This window comes from Propithecus coquereli, unplaced genomic scaffold (assembly GCF_000956105.1).
Source record: "Propithecus coquereli isolate 6110/MARCELLA unplaced genomic scaffold, Pcoq_1.0 Scaffold126, whole genome shotgun sequence".
NCBI classification, from domain to species: domain Eukaryota; kingdom Metazoa; phylum Chordata; class Mammalia; order Primates; family Indriidae; genus Propithecus; species Propithecus coquereli.
This window is the reverse complement of record NW_012136747.1, coordinates 3,331,752-3,340,695: the sequence shown is the minus strand read 5'-3', so window position 1 is coordinate 3,340,695 and position 8,944 is coordinate 3,331,752. Positions and strand designations below refer to the sequence as shown.

At 46.0% G+C, this 8,944-nt stretch overlaps 1 protein-coding gene across 3 annotated transcripts in view; it reads left to right on the top strand.

Annotated features, from left to right (window-relative positions):
• Positions 1-1,052: 1,052 nt before the first annotated feature.
• The window catches only part of GRAP2 (GRB2-related adaptor protein 2), a 38,354-nt gene continuing 30,462 nt past the window's right edge, over positions 1,053-8,944 (top strand). For 2 of the 3 annotated variants that reach the window (XM_012638001.1, XM_012638000.1), the window contains exon 1: positions 1,053-1,298. The gene's annotated coding sequence lies outside the window, so the exon portion shown is untranslated. The remainder of the gene's footprint in view (positions 1,299-8,944) is intronic. The other variant, XM_012638003.1, reaches the window with a different exon arrangement.

Below are 8,944 nucleotides of genomic sequence, written 5' to 3'. Positions count from 1 at the left end.
GAAGCCGGCCTTGGCTCAGGTTCACATGGCTCCTTAATGATGGACTCGGGCTGTGACCTCAGACCTCCTTCCTGCACTCCAGCAGTGCTCCCGGGCTGGTCCCAATTCCACTTGGAGGTGTGTGTGCACGAATTCTGGCAGAACCCAGAAGCGTCTGGACAGGTGAAGGACTTGCTCCTGTTTCCTCGCCCGCATCGAGGTAGCCGAGGCTCCTCTTCCTTGCTCCAGCCAAGCCTGAGTCCCCGCCTGCCGCTGCCAGCTCCAGCCTCACCGCTCTGCCACAGCACCCTGCTGTTTCTTGCACCTGTCGCTGATGGTGTCGTCCTCTTGTCTGAACCCTTTACAGCCTGTGTAGGCCTCACCACCTTCAGGAGAACCTCCACAGCAACATCCTTCCCTGAGGTACAGGACGGTCCCTCCTTGGTGCTCCATGCTACCCCACACAGGGCTCTAGTGCGGTGTCTCCATTATGTCTTATAATTGCCCATTTACGTGTCTGCCTCCTGCCCGTCAACTGTGAGCTCCCTGAGGGCAGGGACTGTGGGTACAAATCATTAAATACATAGCATCTAGCACAGTGCCTGGTACATACTAGGTACTGAAATATCTGATGAATGAATGAATGACATTAATAGTTGTCTATTTGCCTTCTTGGTGCATTCATTCATTTAATAAATATTTATTGAGCAATTACTTAAGATCGGATCAGCACTGTGTAGTTACACTTAAATGTCAAAATAAGCCTATGCGCTCAAGCTCCAAATTATGCATGCATAAATTATGCATGTGGAGTGTTAACATGCACACACAGCAGAGAGGGGGCATATCTACAAATACCAGAGCTAGCAAATGCAATAAACCGTGTGCCAGATGTCTCTGCATTTACAAAGAACCAAGAACCAAAAAAGACAGTTAGCTCCATAAGCCCAATAAAAGAAAAAAGAAAAAGGAAAAAAGAAAAAAAAGGAAAGAATAAAAGAACCTCGAGCAGAAGGAAGTGGCTATGGTTTTTTTATGCGCTGGAGCAGGGGGTGGGGAAGATTTATAAAAGCATTCTATGCTGGGCCCGTTCGTGTAAGTCTGAGTTCCTCAAGGGCTGGCTGTTAGGAGCTGTTTGGAAAATTCATTGCCATGCATGAGTCTGGGGATCGTTTTTATTCCACTGGAAATTGTTAATGGGGACTGCATTAGCGGCCCCTTATCGCTTTGCCTGATAGAGAGACAGCAGGCTCGCCCAAACAATTCTGGAGCCCTGATCACTGCCAATTAGGGGAACATTGTCTGGCTGACACAATCAAGTAAGTATAAATATATTTATCGTGATTGGAATGGGGAAAGGAGACAGCAGAAGGATCGAGGCAGCAGCCACCACCTGCTGCCTGGCTCCAGCCGGGATCAAGCCCTGCGTCACCCTGTGCTCAGCAAAGGCAGTCACTGGCTTTCTAAGGTGGAAGGCACAGTTGACAATTCAGGACTAGAATTGCTTTTCCCAGAAGGAGCCCTGTCTCTCCTTATTTTTCCTCCTCTCTTCTTCCCTTTTTTTTTCATGTTCACTTCTGTGAAAGCTGAAAAGAGAAGAGAAAGCAGATGTCGCATTGATCACATTTTAATTCTGCCCTGTCGGCCATGCTGTCCCCACTTAGCTTCTCTGAGATTCAAAGCGATGGCGGGGAACAGTGCCCTGACAGGACCCACTACCCTCCTGGCCTGCCTGCGTGTGCAAGTGCATCTGGCATCGGTTTATTTCATCGTCAACTTGTGGAACTTCTGTGGGAGTGTCTGTGATGTGTCTCAGAGCTGGGGTTGAAAGACCCTGATGAAAATAGTCCCCTGCAGTAGACTAGATACGGGAGGAATTTCTCACACTTAAATGGCTGAAAAGGAAGCACGTTTAAGTCACATCTGGTGGCATTCCTGTTGTCTGCCTGGAGAGCAGGGTCTGTTGGAGCATCTGCGCAGATTTCAAAATGCAGGTGGCATCCACTCATCCCCAAACAAACACCAGGGTCGGATGTGAGTAGCCAGATCACATCGTTGTGGGGGAGGTCAGTGACGAAACTGATCTCACGGCTGAATTTCAATCCAGTTGATCAAAGGCATGGCCCTTTTTTCCCTCACCCCTGACCATTCAATAATGGCCATTTACAGAGCTAAGTTGATTTCAGCTATTTTCCTCGCCCCATCACATATGTGCTGCTCTCTCGCGCCACTTGAGGCCTGAGGACCCTTCCCAAAGGCAACAACAGGGCAAGGAGACCCCTTCCCTGTGTCCTGTCCTCTCCATCCTGTGGTTTGTCTGCAGAGTGGCGAATGGCTCTCAGGCCTGTCTTCCTGGTTGACAAAAATGATTTTATTACTGGTAGCACAAACATGATACGTGAAGACATAGTAGGAAGGTGTAAATACACAAAATAAATACGGAGCCCATGCAGAAGAATTATCATTTATAGAGATCATTCTGCCTAAAGGCATCTGGCCACCCATGTTCCTCCCTCTTCCAGCTACATTTTTCCTCCTTTGGCTGCTCAGAAATTGTCAGGACCAAACTCCTTCCACCTGGGTACCAGAAATATGTATTTCCTTTTCTTTTCAAATCTTTATTTTTTATTTTTTAGAGACAGGGTCTTACTTTGTTACCCTGTCGCCTAGGCTGGAGTACAGTGACACAATCATAGCTCACTGTGACCTCAAATTCCTGGGTTCAAACAATCCCCCTGCCCCAGCCTTCCAAGTAGCTGGAACTACAGACATGCATCACCATGCCCAGCTAATTTTTTATAGAGACGAGTCTCACTATGTTGCTCAGGCTGGTCTCGAACTCCTGGCCTCGAGCGATCCTCCCGCCTTGATTTCCCAAAGTGCTGGGATTACAGGTGTGAGCCTTGCTTTCCAAATCTTAGTGGATAAAACACTTCTTTTTTTTTTTTTGTCTTCCACCTCTTGCCAGACGTATTGTTTTTTGAGAACCACAGCTCATTTATCTCCAGGGGAGAAAGTCATTCCATGTGTACCCCTTAACAAATTACCGCTTACTGTGAAAACACAGGGAACTGTCTCACTCTCTGTTAATAAACGGGTTATTCACCTTGGCTGGACCTTGGTGGATGGACAGCCACTGTTCAAGTCAAGTTGGCTTAATTTTCTCTCCTTGGCTTTCGTTTCCTTGAAGTAAAGAGATTTCTCGGTTCTTTCTTTCTTTGATTCCGCTTTTGAGGAAAGTGCCCGGCTCCTCTGGGTTTGTTGTTTAGTGAGCTGGTGTGAGTAAATCCCTAGCATTTATTAAGGAGCCTGCTGTGTTGGGTGCCGTGGGTTCCTCTGAAATTCTCCCCACCTGAAAGTTAAATGGAGTCACCTATCTGAATACTAACTCCCTCCTAATCCATTAGTTTTCTGCTGCGTAGACAGGGGCATGAAGTAGCCAAGAGATAGTGTGGTGTCATAAACTGAGCTTGAGTCCTGATGTCAGCGAGACCTGGGTGGTCCAGGAGTGTGATCTTAGGTACGTGGCTTCTCTTTTGAGCCACACATCCCTTATTATAGATGCCGATGGTAACAAGAGAACAGTGGGTTCGTCTTTGCTGTTCTCCATGATGAGATAAAGCCCAGCAGACAATGAAAAGCCTGATCTAACCACATAGTGCTGGTGAAAATTACACGTGGTCATACAAAGGTGTTTTTGACCCCAGCATTTCGGTGACATTTAGTGTTTTATTTGAAGCATGTCATTTAGTTACAGGGAGAAACCCTCCTGAACACGCACAAAGCTCTTGAGCTGGTTGAACATTACATCTTACATCATTTTGATTCTTTTCACTCAGGATTCTTCCTGCTAGGAAGTAATAAAAGAGAAAATGGAAGTCCAGTTAATAGTATTGTACCATGTCAGTCTACTGCTTTTGATACTGTACCATGGTGATGTAATACATTTCCCTTGGGGGAAGGAGGGCAAAGAGTACAGGGGACCTCTTTGCACTATTTTTGCAACTTCCCATGGATCTATAATTATTTCCAAATAAATAATTTAACGAGCAAGAGAGAGAGGGAAAGGAGTGGCAATTAGGAGAAATGAGTGCTCACTGGTTTTAGTCCCTTGCTGGACAAATACTTACATTCTGTTGGCCTATTCCTCCCCTTCTCACACACAGGATTGTGAGCAGTCGTGAGTAAAAGTGAGGGCTCCCTTTTCTGTGGGAGAGAAAAGGAAAACAGACTGAGTTGAGAGAATCTCCGCCCACATTAGGGTAGAAAGCCACCTACTTCCTGCCTCTCCCCACCCCCTTTACCTGCAGGGATTCACCTGCATCCATGCTCACCTTGTCCTCTTTCCTTTCCGGTCAAAGGGGAGGCACCTCGCCTGCTGCTAGGATGCTCTCCTCCCCCTGAGCAGGGCGGCCCATCCCTCCTACTGCTTCCAAAGGCTCAGTCCTTCCACATCATCTCTCTGGGCCAGTTCCTTCTTACTCAGGGTTTCAACAACCATTTGTATTAGAATAGCTCCCAAATTTATATCTCTATCCAAACTTTTTTTGCTAAGATCTACACCTACATATCTGACCCTTGACTGCGGGTCTCTACCCAGATGCTTCACAAGCATTTGAAATTCCTCCCAAATTATCTCCTCTTCCTATATCTCAGAAAATGCCACTTCCACCTGCCATAGTGCCCGTAGCAGGAATCAGAGTCATTTTAGACCCATGCTGCACCAAGTACTTCAAATGTGGCTAGTCCACATTGAGATGTGCTGAAATTATAAAATGCACACCAAATTTCAAAGAGAAAGAATGCAAAATATCTCAATAGTATTTTATATTGATTTCATATTGAAATGGTAATATTTTGGATATGCCGGGTTAAATAAATTATTAAAAATAATTCCCTTTACCTTTTTAATGTGCCACTAGAATATTTGTTTGTTTGTTTATTTATTTATTTTCAGGACAGGGTCTTGCTCTGTTGCCTAGGCTAGTATAGTGGTGTCAGCATAGCTCACAGCAACCTCAAATTCCTGGCTTCAAGTGATCCTTCTGACCCAGCCTCCTGAGTAACTGGGACTACAAGCACATGCCACCACACCTGGCTAATTTTTCTATTTTTTGTAGAGACGGGGTCTCGCTCTGTTGCTCAGGCTGGTCACAAACTCCTGGTCTCAAACGATCCTCCCACCTCAGCCTCCCGAAGTGCTAGGATTCCAGGTTTGAGCCGCCAAGCCTGGCACCACCAGAATATTTAAAATGACATTATGTGGCTCACATTTGAAATAGACTTGTATTCTATCTCCATTGGATGGCACTTTCTAGACTCTTCTCTGCCTTGTAGCCACTTCCAGTTGGTCAGTAATTCACAGTGATTCTCTTGAGTTAAGACACGTGAGAACAGTGGTTGAGGGCACAGGTTGAGTTTGAATCCTGGCTCCACCATTTTTTGATACATGAACTTGGGCGATTATTTAACCTCTTTGAGTCTTAGCGTCCTCATCTGTCAGCTGGATATAATAGCAGCTCTTATTTCTCAGATTCTTGCAAGCATTAAATGAGACAACATGTGTAAAGCACTTACTGCGGAGATAAGGCACGTGGAAAGACCCAATGTCAAGAGAAAAAGTGTGCCTCTCACTGCGGTAGCTCAGGTCCTTGTCACTGCTAGCCAAGACTATTGCACCAATTTCTCCATCTCCAGCTCACCCTGCCCTCCACTCCTTGGACTGCTATCAGATTAAACATTCCCTAATGCAAATGTTCTCAAATTTTCAGACTCCCCATCACCCTTGGCGTGAAGTCCCAAGTCCTTAGCATGCTATGCAAGGCCCTCCATGGTCTGCCCCGACTCCAATCACCAACTCCATTTCCTGCCAGTCCACAACTGAACCAGTTGGGTCCCCGACTCCTATTTGCACACACAGTTCCCTCTCTGTGGCATACGTGCTCTCTTCTCTGCCTATTTACTTTCTGCAATACTCACCTCGATTGTTACCTCATTTGGGAGACTCCCCCTAATCCCTCCTCTACCTGTCTCCAACCCAGGCTGAATTAGGAGCCTCTCCTTTGGGTTCCTCGACCCTTGAGGTTTGGCTCCTTATTACGCTGATCTCACTTGTTTATTGTCTTGTCTGTCTTTCCTACAGGACTGAGCAATCCCAGGTCTAGGCAGGACTGTCGAATTCACCCTGGATCTTCATGCTCCTCACAGTGCCTGGCACAGAGTAGGGCCTAGCAAATGTTTGCTGAGTGAATGCACAAAACACACAGCTACTACTGCCACAGACAAGGTGAGAGAGAGCTTGAGGTCAAACAGCAGAAAATCTGAAAAATTAACCTGGGGAGAAATCATCACTCCCTGCAAGTATAGACAGACTCAAGAAGGAGAGAGAAGAATCTGAGCAAGGAGTCAGTAATGCAGGATTTGAGACGAAAGAACATAAAAAAGAGATCATTAAAATAACAGAACCACATTTGGTGCTCTCGGTGGTTTTTAGTAACTTCCTCTAAAATGGTTCCAGGAAGAGACAAGGTTCTAGGAAGGCACAAATCATATAAAGAAAGGATGAGATATTATCAACCGATTCCAGGATTATTTTGCATCAGGACTAGATACATGGGTGATATCAGTAAATGTCAACCTGGTGACTATGTGACAGAATTCGTAATAATTTACCGGGGCTGGTGCCCAGGAATCTTGCACTGTGATACAAATGCCAAGCATGGAAAAATTTGACAAGTTATAGATAGAAGAAAGTAGATGGTGAATTTGAAAATAACAATGGAAAATGCCAGAATAATCACAAGAGAAATATATGAATACGTAAGCGGGCTTAGAGGATTCCTGCCTTACCACAAATAGGAATTATCAAAAGAATTCACTGATAAGAACAGAAATTGCAAAATATAAAGCCTCCTTATCAAAACACATAGTATTCCAGAATATATCATGGTAAAAGTATGCCTTTTGACACACAATATTAAAAGTAGCAAATAACACAAGAAAAGCAGCGTTACTAGGAGGTATGGATCCTGCAGCTCACGGGATATATGAATGAGAACATACTCTACACACACACCACAACCCACACTGCAATATCTAAAGGCTTCACTCCAGAACCTCAGCTCTGACCCCAACGGCTGGCCCACGTCCCGATTTTCGTGTAAGAGATCTCATGGGACAGGCATCATGTGAGGTGAGGGGACATCAGGGAAAATCAAGAAGAAAGCGTGAACTGAGCATTTTGCATTTTATCTGGAGACCCTGCTTAGTGAGGTATATATTTTCTCAGTCACACTCCCCGTGAGCCACAACACGTTTCAACAGCTGTTAGCTGTTGAGGAGTGTCAACTTGTCAGAGCAAGTTGCAAACAGAGCAATAGCAAACAACTGTTGAGTACCTACTATGTGCCAGGCACCATGCTAAGTGGTTTAGATGGATATTTCATATGTTCTTTCCAAGAACACTATGAAATAGGTACTGTTATAATCCCTGTTTTTAAAATGGGGAAACTGAGGCTCAGAGAGGTTAAATAACTTGCTCAGGGTCACCCAGATAGCTAGAGGTAGAGCTAGGGTGTGAACTTGGCGGCCTGACTCCAAAGCCCATGTGCTTGCCCACCTCATGAGACACGGCGGCAGCACTAGCAAGGGGTAGATACATCAAGTCCCCAAGAATAAGAGAATGCGAGACCACAGGGTATGATGGGGTCAGGCCCTGAGTGAGGCCTTAAAGGAGCAGTTGAAACTAGACCAGGTGCCTTGTTTAAGTGCTCCTAGAAAAATGTGCTCCTAGTTCTAGGCAGAATGCAGCCCCACACCAGGACTAGAAAAGCACTGGATGAATTTCAGCCCCTACTACAGCCTCAGTCTTGTGCAGTGAACAACCCGCACGACCATGCGTAGCTGTGTGAGTCAGATGGCAGAAGGACGACCAGTGCAGAGGCAAGGATGCAGATGGGGTGCTTAGAGAACAATGAGTAGCCACTTACTAAAGCATGTTTGCATGGGTAGCTAGTATTCTAAAGTCAGTTTTGAGAGACAGGATGGGGAGAGATGGCTGAAGGCCTGAAATGACAATAGGAGAGACTTGAGTGGATTGGGGAGGTCATGTAACAGTGTGACATTGACAAATTCCGAATGGGAGAATGACCCTCAGAAAGTGTGTGGCAGAAAGCTTCAACACACAGGGGTGTTGCTCCATCAGGGAGGAGGGATGCGGGAGGGGGATGGGCACAGCAGGTGAGGAGGCAGCAGCCTATTTAGTGACATAACTAAAGCAAAATCTGTGGCTTGGAAAAGAGCACAAGGGTAGGGGGAAGAAAACACTAAAGAGGGACAGTGAGTGAGAAGATTAATTTCTTTCACTTGGCATCTCCCCAAGTACCCCGGAAAGTAGAGGCAACCCAGTGACAGTTTGTTTCGTTTTCCTATGGGGTCATTAGCCGGCATGTAGGGAGAGGGCAGCGGGACACTCTAGTGGAGAAGATGAAGATAGACAGGCCAACCGATAACCACCTGGTGGGGTGCAGCTAATGCTCAAAGACTGTTGATGAATGGGTTAATGTGAACCTGGAGGGTCTTTGGGTAAAGAAAGTGAGTTCAGAGATATCCAACGTGCTTATGGTCACACGGCTGGGGCACGAAGGAGTCAGGACTTGAGCCCGGTCGTCCTGACTCCAAAGCCCATGTTCCATTTACGATGAAATAAAGGCCAAAGGCATAAAGTTCACTGATGAGAAAAGAGTTGAAAGATACAACCAGAGGGTTAGGAGCACAGATCCATGCCTGAACGAACTGTGAGGGCTGAGCAATTGGCCAAAGGGAGAGAACAAAAACGAGACAGAAGTTAAAAAGCTTAAATGTGAGGCCCTATATTTGCCCTATATTTTGGCTCCAAAAAGTCCACTGCAGGGGTGGAGAGGCCGGCCTTGACCATCTGCCTGTCGGGAAACACCTGGGTTTTTTT